General features: G+C 41.5%; 1 protein-coding gene across 16 annotated transcripts in view; it reads left to right on the top strand.

Annotated features, from left to right (window-relative positions):
• Positions 1-17,453, top strand: part of Mbnl1 (muscleblind like splicing regulator 1) — a 169,859-nt gene that overhangs the window by 21,089 nt on the left and 131,317 nt on the right. For 7 of the 16 annotated variants that reach the window (XM_038347457.1, XM_038347456.1, XM_038347445.1 and 4 more), the window contains exon 1: positions 3,492-3,697. The exons of 2 other annotated variants lie outside the window; for them this stretch is intronic. The gene's annotated coding sequence lies outside the window, so the exon portion shown is untranslated. Of the gene's footprint in view, positions 1-3,252; positions 3,367-3,491; positions 3,698-17,453 lie in introns of those variants that run through there. 7 more of the 16 variants (XM_038347438.1, XM_038347439.1, XM_038347450.1 and 4 more) reach the window with 3 other exon arrangements.

The raw sequence follows: 17,453 nt of genomic DNA, 5'->3' as shown, positions 1-17,453 counted from the left end.
CTGAATTCAGGTCCCAGTTTTAATACTGTCACACAATCAATTATTTTAATCAGTATTATCATATCATATATTATATTATATCATTATATATTATGTAACTATATTATTATAGATAATTATTTTATCATGCTATATTAAAATAAATTATAGATAAGTGCTTTAGAAGGTTTTTATATTTCTGCTTTTACAACCATCTTTCTTGGGTTTGGAGACTATGGAAGGAGGAGGCAGAGAAGATATTATATTGAAAGGCAGTAGTGGGAACTGCTGAGCGTGAATGCGCCATATAGGACAAAGAACAGTATATAACACAAACACTCTTACATGGGTTTTAAAGACTTCCATTAGGCTGAGAAAGATAAATGTTACTGGTTTTTTTTAAAATCTATATTGTTGGAAAATAAGGAGCTGATATTATCTGCAGAATCCATGTCCCCTGACTGTAGTATTGCTGGAACTCATTGGTATAATGAAGACTGGAAAGAACTGAGACAGTTCAGGAAGCTGCCGTGGATACTTTTTTCCTTTACCTAGAAAATGTAGTTTTATTTCACCTGAAACTGTTTCTGTAATTTCCCTTTCTTCCTGAAAATGACCGCCACTTCGTGCTTATGGATGTGTGCATTCTTGAGTTGGAAAACTCGAACATCACCTCACAGTGTATGAGAAAACCTAAATGGCCTCTCGGCACTGAAGAAGTATTGGTAGATTCTAAATGGGGGGCTGTTAGCTTTTGGTTACAATCATGATTTTTTTTAGTAGTTTCCACAATTTGAAAAGTGACTTGATGGTTATTGGTAGTTGAAAGCAACATGGTTTAATATTTTTATCATATGGCTTTATGCTTGCTTCAGTGGTTCAAAAGTTTAAATGATAACAGGTTAGGCTTACTCGCTGGCAATGTTGTTTCAGACTTTAATCTATTTTGGCTCATTTCTAAGGTTTAGATTGGCTTGAATGACACATCATAGCATTCTTTTTTCTCTTTATCTTGTAAAATAACATTTTTAAAAAAACTTTACTAGAATGTTTATTCCATTGTTTCTAACATTAAAATTGCCTTTCTTGAATTCCTTTTTATTCTATTTGGTGAAACAAAATTCGTGTCTGTTTCAATGTTTCTTTTGTTTTTAGAAGTTCCCCAACCTGCAGAGTTCGAGCAGACAATTTCCCGTCTTGTACCACGCATAGGTTCAAAGTCCTGCTTTTTACTATGTTCAGTTGCAAAGGGCATGTTTTCTAGCACATGAAAAAAAAAAAAAGATCAGGAAGTCTCTAACTTGGAAGGAGAAAGAGGTTTGAGCATAACTGTAAATTAATTTCCCAAACAGGAGGTCTTGAAGCTCACCGAACTGTCTGATCAGAGAGGCACGGGGTGCTACCACAGTAGGTACAAAGGTAGCCATCTTATCAGGAAGTCAGGGCTTTTTCTGTTGGCAGAAAATAGGAAGCAATTGAAAGGCCAGCAGCAATCTAGTGGCTAAACGAGGACCTTGGGAGTCTCCCAAAGCCCCTCCCTTCCTCAGTCCCTGCATGAGTCACTTTTCCAGAGTGCCTACACCCATTCACCCTTCCTCTGCCAACATCCCTGAATACTACTAGTCACCCTCTAAGCATTTGCCAAAGACCTTTCTAGAATGCAAGTCCAGACTCCTCCCTATCTCCCTGGTCCTGCAAACTAGTTCACCATGGTTTTCTGAGTAAAGTTGAAGTTCGTGGCTTCCTCTCCTGCCTATACTTCAATTTCCTTTGACAGAAGGGTTAGAAAAGATGAATGTAGTCATTCTACGGGGAACTTAACAGATAGATTTTTTTTTCTTGCACGTTCTCTGCTCTTTTCTCCACTGTCGCAAGGCCTACCTCCATCCAACTCCCTGTGCCTCTGTATGCGTACATGTGAAGCCCGGGAGTCCACATCAGGTCTCTTTTGAAATTTACTTTAGTTTTTGAATGTCTCCCATTGAGTCTTGAAGTCAGTGTTGACCAATAGTCTCTGAGTACCTCCCGTTTTCTACCTCCTTTCCAGCATTCTGATTACAGAACCTGGCCTGGGTGCTTTGAATTTCAGCTCAGGTCCTCAGGCTTGAGCACGTTTCTTTAAGAACGAGTCATCTCGCTAGCCCTTCGACTCTCCTCTTATCTTACTAACTCCTGCACGTCTTTCAAGGCACTCGTTATATGAAATTCCTCCAGGGACCCCCTTCCCTCCCTGTCTCGGGCTCATTTTGGGTTGTCTATCATCATAGCATCTATCTATCCAGCAGGCAGAAGGCTGCTCACACAGCACAATCCTTGGCTAAGGTCCCCTACCCCCATCCCACCTATCCTTAACATCTCTGCCATAGCCCACATTCCACCCAGCTGCTGAAATAAATACTGAGAAGAAAGGAAGTCCCAGGGCTATGGTGGTTACTAATTGTCAGTTAGAAACTCCCTGTCCCTGTCGGCTGAGAAAATGTTAGTGTCAATTCTACATTGTTTCCATTGTTGGGGACTTGGGGACTTTTAATGATTAACGCTGAGAAGTGGCGCTAGGTAATTAATTAGTTCAGGAAGGGATCAGTAAGCAGGATTAAGTCAGTGTTCCGTGGACCAAGCACAGGATCTGTTACTCGGGTCTGTGACCAGTACTTCTGCAAACCACTTGCGCACCTAACACCTTTCCTGACATTTTTACTCCTCCTGGGAAAGACGGCCTCACCCTCTCAGTACAAATATGCAGGGAGAAATCCTGTTACGGTTTGAGTTTGCATCTCCCTCGAATCACGTTCAAACCGCGGAACAAACGTTTTTAGTTAAAAAGCATCCTTGACCAAGTTATCAGAATTCCTTAAATTAACAGGAAATCCCGTCCGCAAATCTTCAAACTTTATCTCTTCTCAGAAACCCAGGATTCTTTTCATTTAAAGCCAAGTTACAGGACAGCACCCAGTGAACTAGGGGGCTGGGGTTTCATTAGCTCAGGCCGTTGCCCAGGGCTTGTTTGCGTGGGAGTACTTCTGCATCTCCTAAGATGTTATTTTATTTTAAAAGAGGGAGCCCTGCTTTCTGCACACCACACTGCAGAGTTGGAAGTCAGGGAGCCTTTCAGTTGCAAGTTTGATTTACTGATTAGATGGGAGGGTGGCCTGTGTTTGTGCTTGAGAGACGATCCGTTTTCCCGGAGAACTCCGAAACTGTGGAGTGCTGATTGCTGGAGGAAAATCCCCCACCAACACCCTTGCGTCTTCTTTCCCGCCCTTCGCCCTCCAGGTTCCAGGCGGTGCGGCGCTTCTGCCCCGGCAGGCCCGGCCGCTGACTCTAACCTTTCGTCTAACCTTGCGGGCCTCCCGGGCTGGCTGCCGAGCCCTCGGAGCCGGAGCGGCGGTAAGCGGCGGCGCGGGCCCGGGCGAGCGGGCGGACAGGCGGGCGGGGGCCGGGGCTGCGCGTGGGAGCTCGGCGCGTCCGCGCGCCTTCCTGGCGGGGCCGGCGCGGGGGAGGGGCCGCGCAGCGGCGGAAACCGGCGCGCGGCGATAAGAGGCTGCACGGCGACATGCCACAGTCTCTCGCCGCTGCCCGACGAGTCGGGGCGCTCGCCATGCTCCCGTGACCCGACCCGGCCAGTTTCCATTCCCGTGGCGGGCATCCCGGAGTCGCGATCCCACAATGCCCCGGGCAGTCGGGGCCCCGGCGGGCAGCCTGCACGGCCACGTGAGAGGTGAGTGGCGGGGCGGCCGCGCATTGTTCGGCGCTGCGGGCGGCGCTGCGGCGACCCGGGGTGGCGCTCTGGGGGTCCCCGGCCCGCACGGGGGCGGCGGCGCGCTGCGGCTCCCGGTCCGGCCCCGCGCCTCGCTGCGGGTACCCGGGGGGCGCTGCGAGCCGGGACTGGCAGCCGGGGAACGGGGGGCAGGTGCGTGGCCGAGTGCTCTGAACTCGGTGACCTCTGCCAGGGACGGCGGGGACGGCCACCGGCTGCGCGGGTCCCGGGCCGCGCCCGCATCCTCCTGCCGGGGGGCTGCCATCCAGCGCTGGCTTCATGTGGGCCAAGTATGTGCACGCAGAGGTTAATGCTCTGCCTGCCACCCATAAATTACGCATGACATGTTTAGCTGGGCTGCCTTATATGGAGAGTGCTGTATTTCAGTCCAGTGTGCTTTTTGCCAAGTTTACAGGGCGGAAGACGCCCTGCTTTAGAGGGCTGCCGCTTTTCCTCCCTTTCTGGTCGTTTTGTAGTGCGTCACTCAAAAAAGAAAAAAAAAAAAACTGTAAGAAAAGTAAGTATAGAGCGTTCCAGGGCGGAGCCGCAGTAGGCTGGTCGAATTGCTTTCATGAAAAGTAGTCAGCATATGGACTTTTTTTTTTTTAAAGACAAAAACCAAGAAAATATGTAGCCTTCTCTCAACCTCCTAAAAAAAAAAAAAAGCCCGAATCTGTTATCGTTAGTAATGTCTCATTAGAATATTTTGATTCCAGAGCCTGTAACATGAGAATCAAAAGATTACATATATAAAAATGGAGCCGAAGCCTTCCTGACTAGCCCGCAGCGTGTTACAGCTACAGGGGTGTTGAGACAAGCTTCAGTGTGTTCTTAAGTCTCTCTGTCTCTGGCGTGTAGCCTATTTGGCTGCTGGGATGCTAAGTTGGGTTTCGTGGAGTCTATGTCCCCAGGATTAAAAACAAAGTTGGAAGCGGCCTGGGGGGTTATTGCCGCTGTCTTAGATTTCGGTGCCCACCGACACAGACACAGGCCGAGCAAACGATTAATAAAGTCTGCCATACTCTGAGGAATTTCATAAACAAATTAATACACGAAGAGGGAAGTCATAATTATGGCCTTTGGATTTGCAGGCCTTCTGCAACGTGCTTTGAAATAGTACACCGATGGACATGCTATTCCTCCCTCCTGGGTTTCAACATAGTGTTTATACAAAGAACTTACTTAGGGCATAACTTTTCTACACCGGGCTAAGGGTCGGCATTCTCTTCTCTGGCTTTCGAGTGTTGGTGTTGTTTTCTGGTCTTATTTTTCCAGATAAAATTCAGACCACCAAGACATGATAAATGAAATTTCAAGGACTACAGATCTTTGAAGGACTTAGTGCAGTACAGACCATGTGTTAGAGATACATAGTTGGGAGCCCAAGACAATACATTATTTCATAGCTGGAGAAAGCACGTGGCTGTCACTTCCATTTTAGCCCTTCTAAAAGTTGGTGACAGTTAAACCAGCTTTCCCGAAACCTATCATGGTGCAGTGTTCCTGTTCTGTGTAGCCATAGGGGGTTACATTTTCTTTTTTTTTTTTATTACTGTTAGGCCCTTTTTCAAATCTAGACTTAAAGTTTTTATACCTCTTTGTTTAACGCGGAGTTCCCTCGGTGAGAACTACGAAGCTGACTGCTGTGTTTATAGAACAGGTTAGGTCAGCCCCAGAAAACCTGTTCATCTGTTTTATAATTACACTGTCCCTGAAGACCTCATTGCCACATTTTATTATTGGGAGAGACTTAGACAAAGCTCATGTAAGCTTCATTGAATATTTTCCTGCTGGAACTGAGAGCAAATGAGAGCCTACGAAGCACGTGTCGGGTACATGCCAGGAGAGAAAGCGAAGTGTTACACGGCCTGGGATACTGCTGTTTGTGTGTGCCCTTCCACGCTGGAGGCAGGCTCCAAGTGGAATTCATTAAAGTTTGATTCTTATGTTCTGTTCTTGCTCAGGGCACAGAATTCCTGTGAAATTAAACACTTGGTTCTGTTCAGAGCAGGAAGAGATTACCTCAAGGTTTCTCCTTGAGGGTGGAGGGGGTGGGGAGAAGCATGTAGTGGCAGTGATAGTTTCTATTGAGGAAGAGTGAACTGTTCTTATATAATGTTTTCTGTTGTCATTGTAAGGTAAACTGTTACCATGCACTCATGACTGTCACCGTACCGCAGGCCTGTGTTTGATCTGTCTATTTATGGAAGCAGAAAGGTCTTGTTGCACCTTCTGGCTTTCTGCTTGGTGATAGATGTGCGGACGAAAGAGCATCTTAGATCTTGCTTGGAATCAGCCCAAATAAATGGACAATTGAGGTTTATTTATGTATTTATTGAATGCTCTAAAGGGCATTAGAGAAGGCAAATGTATATGATGATCAGGAAAGGAGAGGAAGTGAACAAAATATATTCCCAAGATATGTGGTTCACTTGAAGGTCCTGTGCACTGAAAGGTTGTAAAGCATCTGGACTTACAGAACTAAACCTCTGTTTTTCCGAAAGTTTAGAATATGCTGGCTGGTACAAAAGCCACTAGCCACATGTGCTCTTAAACACTTCAAATGTGTCCACTTCTGAATGTTGCCTTAAAGTGTAAAATACATACTGGCTTGTGAAAAGTTTGTACCAAGAAAAGAATGTAAAGAATGTAAAATACTTGATTATATTATATTTAAATTAACTATGTTATACTGATAATGTATTGAGTATTGGAGGTTTTTTTGTTATTGTTTTGTTTGACTTTTTACCCCCCTCCCCCAAGTACTAGAAAACTTGATATAACAAATGTGTCCTGTGTTCTGTGGGGCAGCACGGTTGTGAAATAAAGCAAGAAAGCCGTATTCTGAGAAAAAGCTTAAATTAGAGTTTGTTAGTCAAAATACAGTAAAAGTAACTTTTATTTTTACAAGGTAAAGATGTTTATTATACACAGAAACAAAATGACTTGTCTTTCTCATCCATTGTAGCCAAACTTTGAGCAAAAGTACTACCTTACATCTATTTTTATTTCCTCAAAACTACTATTTAGTTTAGAGAGTTAATGGTGAGGTGGTAATAGCAGAGAAAGACTTATAATTAGGAGGATAAGCTTAACACCTCTCAGAGGCCAGAATAGGGTATGATTGCTACTCTGGGATGTTTGGAAACACTATAGTTATCATTGTCCTGGAGTTACCAAACAGAAGAAAGCCAGTGAGATTTATTTTAAAATAGTTTTCAGTAAACAGCAGTTACCTTCAAATGCCTAATATGTATTTTCTTTTGTTATGGCAGACCTTCCTTAGAAAATAAAAACACCAAAGCAAGCCAAACAAGCCTAGAGGAATAAGAGTCTCACCTGTATGGAGTAGGGCATTACTTTGTATGTAAGGAGCAGTGAACCTACGCTGCTGTGGTGGTGTTGCAGGCTCCGAGGAGTTCCAAGACGTTGAGTCTTGATAATTAGATCACATTCTTGAGAAAGCATCTGGCTAGATAACAAAGTATAACGACATAGGTCCAGGGCACTTTCCTTTTGGACATTTTTTCAGAACTGGAGTGCATTTGCCTTGCAAAGTGTTATGCCCCCCAAATGTGGTTCTTTTCTAGCATGTAAAGTTATGTTTGCTGATGTTCTCTTGAAGGATATCAAAGGTACACAAGTGTTGTTGTTGTTGTTGTTGTTGTTGTTGTTGTTGTTGTTGGGGTGGCAGCCATAGCCCATCTGGAGCCTCAGGTAGAGTTCATCCTAGTTTGGTAGCATGATGGATCTGTCGCCTGTTGTCACAGGCATATTTCATATTAGTACCAATAACTGTGATGGAAGGAGAAGGGTGAGAACATCCCTGTTAAACTGTGTTCATGTCTGATGAATCCTGAAGCATATTTGGTAAGGGTTGGAGAAGTCATTAATTGAAAAGCGGATAGTTGAAAAGGATCAGTTGACATGCCATGAAATGTGTCTAGACATTTCTGTTTTAAGATTTAAGAAAGGGAAATTGATGTTTATGTAATGTTTTCCTATTTCTAAGTATATATGTTTTTGTAAGCACTGCAGCTTTATTCTTGGGAGAAATAAACATCCTAGCATATCCATGGTTATAGTTTTGTACATATTATTAGCTTACGAAAAGCATAACACAACTGCTGTATCTCTTTTCTCTGTTACACTTTGAGAGAAGTGCCTGTCACATGTGCCTCTGATATCCATGTGTCTTGAAAGAGGTTTTTAATTTTATACTCTTAGGGTTCTTTTTAATACTTCTCCCCCTTTTTAAAGCTCTCACTTTAGGTTTTTGTGATTCTTTGTTAAAGCAGTACAAAATCCATTATCTGAAGACTAGGGGAAGCCATATTGCATTCAATAGGCAATTATTTGTCTCCTTAGATAGTTGTCTGAAAAAAGGGAAGATACTATGCTGAAGTAGAATTATGCTTCAAATAGTTTACTCCCAAGGAAGCTTTGTTACCTCTCTTGACGCTATTTTAAGAAACAGAGATCGTTTCATTCATGTGTCCAAATGGTAAAAGAAGGTTGACAAAGGTACATAGAAAATAGGCTTCTGTGAGTTGCAAACAAAGAACTTGTGTATTGATGTGTGTGTGTGTGTGTGTGTGTGTGTGTGTGTGTGTGTGCACCTCATAGCATGCCTGTGGAGGTCAGAGAACACCTTGGAGTCAATTTTGTTTTACCATGTAGGTTCTAGGAATCAAACTCAGGCCCTCAGGCAAATTTACCAACTGATTTATCTGAATTTTTATTTCTGAAAACAATAGAAATACATTATACTATTGAGAATAATTATCATAAATATGAAATCCAAATACTCCTCCTTCTAAGACGACTGTGTCCATGCAGGTATCAGTTCCATTGTAGTCCTTTTACCTAAGTTCACGAAGTGAAGAGATTTTTGTACTCCAAAGGCAATTTTCAATAATTGTATTTTGACCCTGAATTCCCTTTTCTTCCTTCTTAAAGTTTAGAAGCAATTTACTAAAATGTTACTTGCTTTAGAGGACTCAGAGAATTCTAGAATGATTGGAATAGGTTTAATCCTATGGAATAAACAATCCAGTGCTAGTTTGAAACACTTAACTCGCCATGTAAATATGATTTCCAGGTAATCCATATTGTGGCAAAATACCAATGCAGGCCCATAGAAAACTATTTGATTTGGTCCATATGTCCTTGAGGAAATGACATCTTGCTTGAGAAAATAAGAACTTTGTGTCATTCCATGATACAGCGGAGTTTCATGGGGACTGTCTAGTTAGGGCGGCACTGAAGGTGTTGTGTGTGTTTGGCACTGAGGATTCCATGTCAGCAGATGCTAAGTGAGGACTCTCCTGCCTGTGAGTGAGCAGTAGCCCCAGCCTGGAACAGAAGCCTGGAGAAAACAGACAAAGCCTGATGCAACTGTGGGCAACGTAAGTGCAACAGTCGAAGTGGTCTCCAGAGAACTAAGGAAGCCTAGAGTGTTCTTTCAGTTTTCCAGCTTTACTATTATTTGCTCTTGAACGCACTCATTGCATCCACCCAGTGATGTTTCCCTGTGTTTATTTGTAACGTCTACAAAGAGGATTTAGGTATATACATTGTAATTCATTTCTTTAGTTCTCTCATCCAGGATGACCTGAACTCAAAAGAACATTGATCGTATTGTTTATTAGCATCAGTGGACATTGCAACACCCCAACCTTTTCAGTAGCTGTAATCGTTGCAGAGACCAGGAAAACCAAGATGGCCACTGCAGTGAAGAAAAGATAGAGAGAATTTGCCAAAGAGAAAGCTAGACTAAAAGTCAGGAGATCTACCTCAATTGCCACTATAGTTTTAGCATTCGAGCTCAGCATACCAAATGGCGAGGGATTTTGTTAGGGGAAATGAAAGTTAAGCTATATAATGCGCAGGCAAGAGGGAAGTGCACGGGAGCAAGGAGGTTTTAATCAAACCGTTACAATGTCTAACTTCTCTGAACTCTGAATGAAAGGAACAAAAAGGAAGTAAAAGAGCAACAAACAGCGCTGCCATTTTAGGCAACAGTTTGCAGAAGGTTTGGTGAAGTCGTCTGATTTCTCTTAGAACTCTGGTACTGGTACTTCTGTTTGCAGTGAAAACTTCTGAAAGGCGAGGGAAGGAAGGAGAAGACTTATCAAAGTTACCGGTCAGCCTATCATGTCATCAGCATAACTGTATCGAGGTTGAAGGATGCCTGAGCCAGGCGGTAAACAGTAATAAGCAGACTGGAAATATCCTCATCAAAGATCCTTTCTGAATGTGACTAAGAATTTGCTGACTCTTCCTGGTTGTCAGTTTTACCCTTCTGCCTCACAGTTATGTCTTAGTGTTGCTGAGGATAGTAAGCATGGCACATCTGCGTCTTGTCTGGTCGTAGAAGAAAGATTCCTGCATACTTGTGTGCCTCCTCTCCTTACAGAGCAGAGAAAGGAGGAAGGGGTGACATGAGCCAGTGGGTGGAGGAGGTGGAAGGGAATGGACACGCTCTTGGGGCTGGTTGGTGTGGGGAGCACTGTGTTGGCGACACTCTCAGCTCAGTCCTCCTCTTCAAAAGGCTCTTCATTGTCAGTTGTATGTTTACTAAATTTTGATTTAAAAGCTAAGTTTGAAAAGATGTAAAAGAAACTTCCTAGAAATACCATATCTAGGTTTTTTCTGATTGTTCTCTGTTGAATGTACTACAGGCAGAATAATAAAGACCTCCCTGGGTATGACATCCTTTGTCGTGTAAGTGCTGATGTCAATACTATAATTTTATTATATGTTCTTATTGCCTTTTTTCTATTTCTTGAAAAGAACAATAGAATTTTAGAGAAATATTTTCCCATCCCTAGTCTGTGACATTATAAATGGATAAGTAACAATTATAAACATAATAGAAGTTGCTACTTGTGTATTGTTTTATAAAGTCTCATTAAGTATTCTCTGTAGCTATAACATAAATCTTAGGACTTTTGTCTTAAAAGGTAATTAGCATGACTAGGACTTTTTGGTTATTTCCAGAACCTGAAGACTTGATTTTTTTTAATGTCCAAATTTTAACCTTTTAACATTTTGTCTTGTCCCCAAAGTTACTTAAAGAGTAGACAATACTTGCACTAATAACATTAACAGTTTGGAGAATGACTTACATGTGTTCAGTGAAGTTTTAAAGTAATACACAATTCCTCAGAAGAGTTTCATGAAATGGTCTTGCTAATGTCTTGGTTTCAGAGATGGGGAAACTGGGTCATAGATATTTCAGGTTTATTGCACAAGGTGCCTTAATTACTAAATAGCCCAAGGAGGACTTTGAGCCATGGTGCGGTTTTAGAATACCTGCACTTATGTAAAAGAATAAAAACGAATGAAATATGTGTGCTGGGGATTATCAGGTGATATAAGATCATATCCGTTTGAGATACTTTACGAGGGTCACACACATGGGGAAATCTGTAGAGAAAGGGTATATGACGGTAGGGCAGAGGAAAGAAGCAATAGAGGAAGGGGACAAAAAGGTGTCAGGTGGGAAAGGGGGATTGGTACCACATTGCCCATCAGGCAGCACGTGCAGGCATGTGACAGTTGAGAGCACAAGAAGCTGGGAGGGAGTTGTGCTGCAGTGACCCTGATAGGAAGAGTATCTGATGCATGGAAAAAGTACAGTGGTTGGGAGTGAGGGAAGAATGAAAAGGAGGTAATGCTTTGCAGTGGAAATAGGACTTCTGGTTCCACAGGGCAGAGGGCATATCCAGTTTTTGGAAGTGAACAATAGGAAGGGATATGATTTGATATAGTGAATATCAAGAGGATTTTTAAAAATATACTAAAAATTAAACAAAACATCAGTGAAATTTATTATTTAAAACTCTATCATTGTTCTAATAATATTGATACAAGTGTTGTTAGAATGAAGAATTGCAGAGCCAACCAGTCGTGGTGGAGCTTGCCTGCAGGCTCAGTGCTCAGGAAGTGGGAGCAGAAAGATGTTGAGTTCAAGACTGACCTCCTGGGTCACCTTGCAAACTCCTGCATTAAAAACGGAATGCCGAACACCAACAAAAATGAAGGATTATACTTCAAAATAACTGTAAGAGAGAACCACACATTTGTAGTTTATCTAGGATTACAACTCCATTATTAAGATGTGTTAGGTTCGCCGGGCGGTGGTGGCACACGCCTTTAATCCTAGCACTCGGGAGGCAGAGGCAGGCGGATCTCTGTGAGTTCGAGACCAGCCTGGTCTACAAGAGCTAGTTCCAGGACAGGCTCCAAAGCCACAGAGAAACCCTGTCTCGAAAAATTAAAAAAAAAAAAAGATGTGTTAGGTTCTTAATGCATTTCACTGCTGTGCAGGAACTTTGGAAGCACGGTCTGAGGCCACCCAAACCTTCATCCCACATTCGCCGTTCCACAATAAGCAACCTTGGATCTTCCTGGGCATGCTGTTATCTGCTGGGAAATGTCGCAGTGTAAATTATGAATTTGGTCCCTTATTACATGTAATAATAATACTGTCCGCTGTGCATCCTATCCTCAGTCATAAGCAAGGTGGCAGAGAGAGTCATAATGGAACAAGTTTGCAATGCTCAATGTGGTTGATGCTTAGACTTCTCTGACCTTGCTATTTTAGGGATGGTATCAGTGTAGCTGTGGCATTCTTTCTCCTGAAAGCAAAAATCCTTAACAATCAGCCACTCTTAGAAACTGAGAGTTGATTCTTATAGGGGAAAAAAGAAGCATTTGTGCTTGAATTTTATCCGAGGTTAGGAGAATACCTTTGCTTGACATAGAAGGCTTGAGATTTTATTTTACCTGAGATTCTTTAATACCTATTACAAATAATGGCCTCCCATTGTCTAGCTTAGAATGATAGAAATAATAGACTCTGTTTTATTTAATATTTATAGAGGACCTCGTAAAATCAAGACAGTTTTCAGAAAGATGTATTTATAGGAACTGGGGGGACAGCTCAGTAGGGAAGGTGTTCACTACTCAAGTGTGAGGATTGGAGTTCAGATCCCAGGGTCTCTCTAAAAAAAAAAAAATCAGCATGGTTTCCCACACTTGTATCCTAGCACTGGGAAGTGGAGCCCCACCAAGTGAGCTGAGGGTCAGAGACTAGATTTCAAAAAGTTAAAGTGAAAAAAACCTAAAGGAGAAGTATGTTAACCTTCCCCAATACTCTTATGAGCATATAGATGTGATAAACCATACACAAAATTTCTATAAGTAACCACTTGATGCCTACTATTTTAATAGATTCTATTCCATGAATAGTAGTATGGAATTGGCACAGTCCATGGTTTTAATATCGGATGCTTATGCAGGACAAGAGGATGATGTTGACATAGTTTGCCTTTCTTTATGTGTTGCCTATATTCTGAAACACACACACACACACACACATACACAGAGAGAGTGACACACATTTATTATATACCCTATTTTTTAACTATTAGATTTTTTTTACCTAGTTTTTTGCCTTGTGCTTTGCAGATGCAGTGAAAGTGTGTGTGCTGTTGTTAAGCTTAGAAAGTGTCCCTCTTAACTAAGATCCACCAGCGTAAACATTAGAATATACTTTTTCAGCTATTTCAACACTGTGCAAATCTGAACTAGACAAATTTCCTTTAAATTATTTTGAGCCATTGTTTGAACGCCAGTGTTAATACCTTCAGGAGGAACTGCCGTGTCAAGTTGGTGGCATTCAGATGAGGCACTTGGCACCCATTTACCTGACGATTTAAGAGATTTGATAATTGGAGCAAGTGAGAGCAGGGAATCTCAGAATTCCTTTGACCAGGTGTCAACACTCTCTGAGGCACTGCATGACCTTCCCCAAAATAATCTGAAAATGCTTTGGACTATTGAGAAATACATACCTCATATTTAATTCTGCATGACATGATGCTTTCCTGGGGATCACACTTGCTGAGCCTTGTTTACAGGAAGTGGCTATTGCAGAGGAATATAGTTCTGAAGAGTGGGGTGTTTAAAAGCAAACGCTGTACTGGGAACAATTAATTTAGAAAGGACTCTGTTGACTTTACAGCCTAGGAAGTGCTGTCCCTTTGCCCTTAAGTCTTTATCGTTTCAACAATAAGAACAGTAATCTTATGTGCTAAATAATCATGAATGAATGTATCTTGGGCACCTTTTACAGAATCGCCTGTTTTTGGTGAATGTGGATGGTAGTCATAAGCACAGAGCTCTCATATGGGAACCTCTTCTTTGTGTGAAGCCTGCAGTGTTTCCAGAACAGACACTGGGTGCTGAAAACAGCCTCACAGAGGTGCACAGATGTGCACCTGAGGCGGATACCTCTTCCTGATATCGATGAGGACGCCGAGATTCTCACAGCTGATCAGTAGCCAACTGAATTGAAGTCCAGTCCTTTTCCACAGTACCCTCCTCACTTCAGTGACTCTCTGGGAATAAATGTGGCATCTTTACAATAATGTTTAAATATTCACTTTCTGACGTAGGGTTCATTCTGAGGCCTAGGCTGGTCTGATCCTCATTCTGTAGCATTGTTTCCTCGCCTAGCTTCCCAAGGGTTGAGAATACAGACAGTGGCCACCATGCCTAACTTAAAAAAAAATCGGGAATGAAGAAGATACAGACTTAATTAAAACAAAACAAAAACTGTCTTGTTTTAGTGTTAGACGACAGATTACAGAGAACCCAAAAAGTGCTGAAAGTCTTACTATTGTTTTTATTTTATTTTGTGAAACTAACATCTTAAGACCCTCCTGTCTTCAGCAGAGGTGGAGAGAATTTGCTCTTGTGTGACTCCTCCTGCACTTACTGTAGGGAGATCAGTTCAGGCTTCTGCTGGAGAGAGCTTTGGGGATTTCAAATGTGCATTGTCCCTCAGTAACCATGGGCATTGGTTCTAGGACTCCCCTACAGATGCCCAAACCCATGCATACTCCAGGCCCTTAACAAAACTGTATATGCACATGCTCTCTATATTTTAAGTTGTCTTTATATTCCTATGATACCTAATAGCATGTCACATATGCATGTACTTTATTTTTTGAACATCTCCAGTCATGCAGAATCCATCAACATAGGTCTACTGTATTTTCCCAGCAGTAATACGCTACTGTAGAATTTCCACCAAGAAATGATACGTGTACAAAACATATCCTGATTTTCATGGACCATTCTCATGTTGTTAGTTTATGCTCACGCAGTACACTGTTTTCATACATCAGTTGATGCTGTCTGTGATTGTCCCTGTGACACACAGCATGTGGCTTTAATGATAGTTCTTCATTGAAGTCTTACTCTGTAGGAGACATTTGCTAACAAATGCCACTTTCATGAACTGGTTAGAACATACAGCAAATAACATTTTTTTTAAAGAGAAGAATGGGGTTGTCTTTGTCTTGATTCTGGTTTCAAAGGCAAATGTTTTTCTTTAGCAAATACTGATCATGTGTGGCCAGGTCAGGATCATCTTTTCTAGATAGGTGATGAGCAGGATGTCGTGTGCTCAGTAATTTTCAGTATAGTAGTAGAAACCCTCTCCAGTAATGTGGCACAAGGCAAAGTGGGCACAGAGGAGCTTGGAGGAGCATAGCACTTGCCTAAATCTCAGAAAAACAGAAGAAAGCATTAACTCTTCCAGAAAGACAAAATCAACTTAAAATTTGTTGAAATGATGTGGCTAAGTATTTACATTATTTCTTTTTCTTTTTAAGTACTTAATAAATGAGTTGGAGCACATCTGGCTGTACAGAATTGAATCAAGTTGTTTCTCACTAAGTTCTTCATAGTAGCTGATTTAAAAACAGATTGAGCAGGCTATACATAATATTTATATGTACATATACACATACGTGTACACACATACACATATATACATGATAGTTAATGAAAATGAAGCCATTAATTTGAAGAGAAGAAAGGGATATAGGAAGGGTTTGGAGGAAAAAAGGGAAAGAGGAATGATGTATTATAATCTCACAAAAAATAATTAAAAAACTTCTGTGTACTGACAACCAAGTTTCAGAGCACACAAGTTTTATGTTAAGAGGAAAGGAAAATCCATAGGTGAGAGGTGAACTGTTTTTAAGTTTATTGACCAGAGGTACAGATAGGTACACCAGGCTCTTTTTTTCCATCTTTTCTTTGTGTGCAAGAAATTATTTTGTCTGTTTGTCTTCCTTTCTTTTTCTTCCTTTTCTTTCCTTTTCTTTTCTGGAGAGTAGGCTTGCTTCTAAACTCAAGAATGGTGACATTGCTAGTGTTTATATCCCTGTTCACCTCTCTAGTGTTTGCCCTTTGTTCTCAGGATTTAATCTGCATTCTCAGTTGGAAAACCCAACTCTTCTATTTGATTGCTTATCATTATTCAGTTTAAACAGTAAATATTTGTTTAAGGCCCACTGCATGGAAGTTTCACCATAGGATTTTATAAGACGTCTGGCCTATTCTGAGTAACATAATGAAAGCAAAGCAACCAGAAATGATCTGAGTTAATTGGAATCTTTTGTAAGTAGCTCCTTCCTTGGTGGGCTTAGTTCTGCGTTGACAAAAGTTCCTACGCTCTGTAAGAAGCAGGCATTTCTCCCACTCTGGCCCACAGCTGAAAGTAAGGTCCGGTCATTTGCTTCAGGGCCACACAGGAAAGTGCTGTGGAAACCTGGCTTCAGCCCTCCCATTCTGGTTTTTATGGGGTGCTCTGTTGCCTTCGGTATAGTCCGAATGAAGTGAATATATATCTATTTTTAGCAATTTGAGGTCGACTCCAAGTTAATTCTGGAAAGACTTAATGAAGATATAATATATGGAGAGGGTTCTTTTTAAAAAATAAAAAAAGAATTGTGGTCATAAAATAGCAAATGATGGAGTGGACTTTGAAGTGCCCTGGCTTTATAATGAGGCTATATCAGATGCCTAATCTCCCTTATGGCCCATGCTGTGTTTGTTCTACCCACTCCAGTACCTTTGCCCCAGCACTCACCGAGATAAGCAAAGTGATGTTACTTGGGACAGATAGTCTCTCTCTCAATTGCTGGGTGGCTGGTTTGCCTAGTGCCACCTTTGAAGAAGTGTCTTGAGCCTGAGAAGGATGGGGCAAGTGCTCTTCATTGTTTGTTCTACTGCATTGTTGGGAATTAACCTGATTTCTCTCATTACAAATTAGACAACCTGTTTTCAGCATTAAAATGGTGAGAAACAAAACTTCGGCAGTTACTTAGATATTCCTGAATAACTTTCTCACCCCGCCCCGACTCCATCGTGTCCATGTGTTGGGGTGTGTGCACCATCTTAGGTCATATCCGGATGCCCTTATGGAGTCTAGAAATGATGACAAAGTATCCCATGAGCTGTAGGAGAATTGCTACAGGATGGGAGGGTCAGAGGCACTGGGTCTCCAACTACCGGGTTAGTTTATAGTGCTATATTGAAATATTAGGTCATTTTGTAAATATGTATTACTACTGTGAATTTATGACAATACAGTAAGTGATGTCCTCTAAGTAGAAGCAAATATGAATACTCCAATGTATGCATGCATATTTAAATATATAACTGTTCTTTGATTGTGAAGACTTGACATTAAACAGTTAGTAGGTCTTGTTATTCAGCATGTTAATATGTCTTAATGAATTGGATTCCACTTACATTTTCTTCCACCTGTATTAAATTTTAATCTACTAATCTTTTTTTTCTTCTTTTTTTTCATTTTTTATTAAAGATTTCCATCTCCTCCCCTCCTCCT

This window comes from Arvicola amphibius, chromosome 11 (assembly GCF_903992535.2).
Source record: "Arvicola amphibius chromosome 11, mArvAmp1.2, whole genome shotgun sequence".
NCBI classification, from domain to species: domain Eukaryota; kingdom Metazoa; phylum Chordata; class Mammalia; order Rodentia; family Cricetidae; genus Arvicola; species Arvicola amphibius.
The sequence above is the reverse complement of the archived record's forward strand: the minus strand, read 5'-3'. Positions and strand labels throughout refer to the sequence as shown.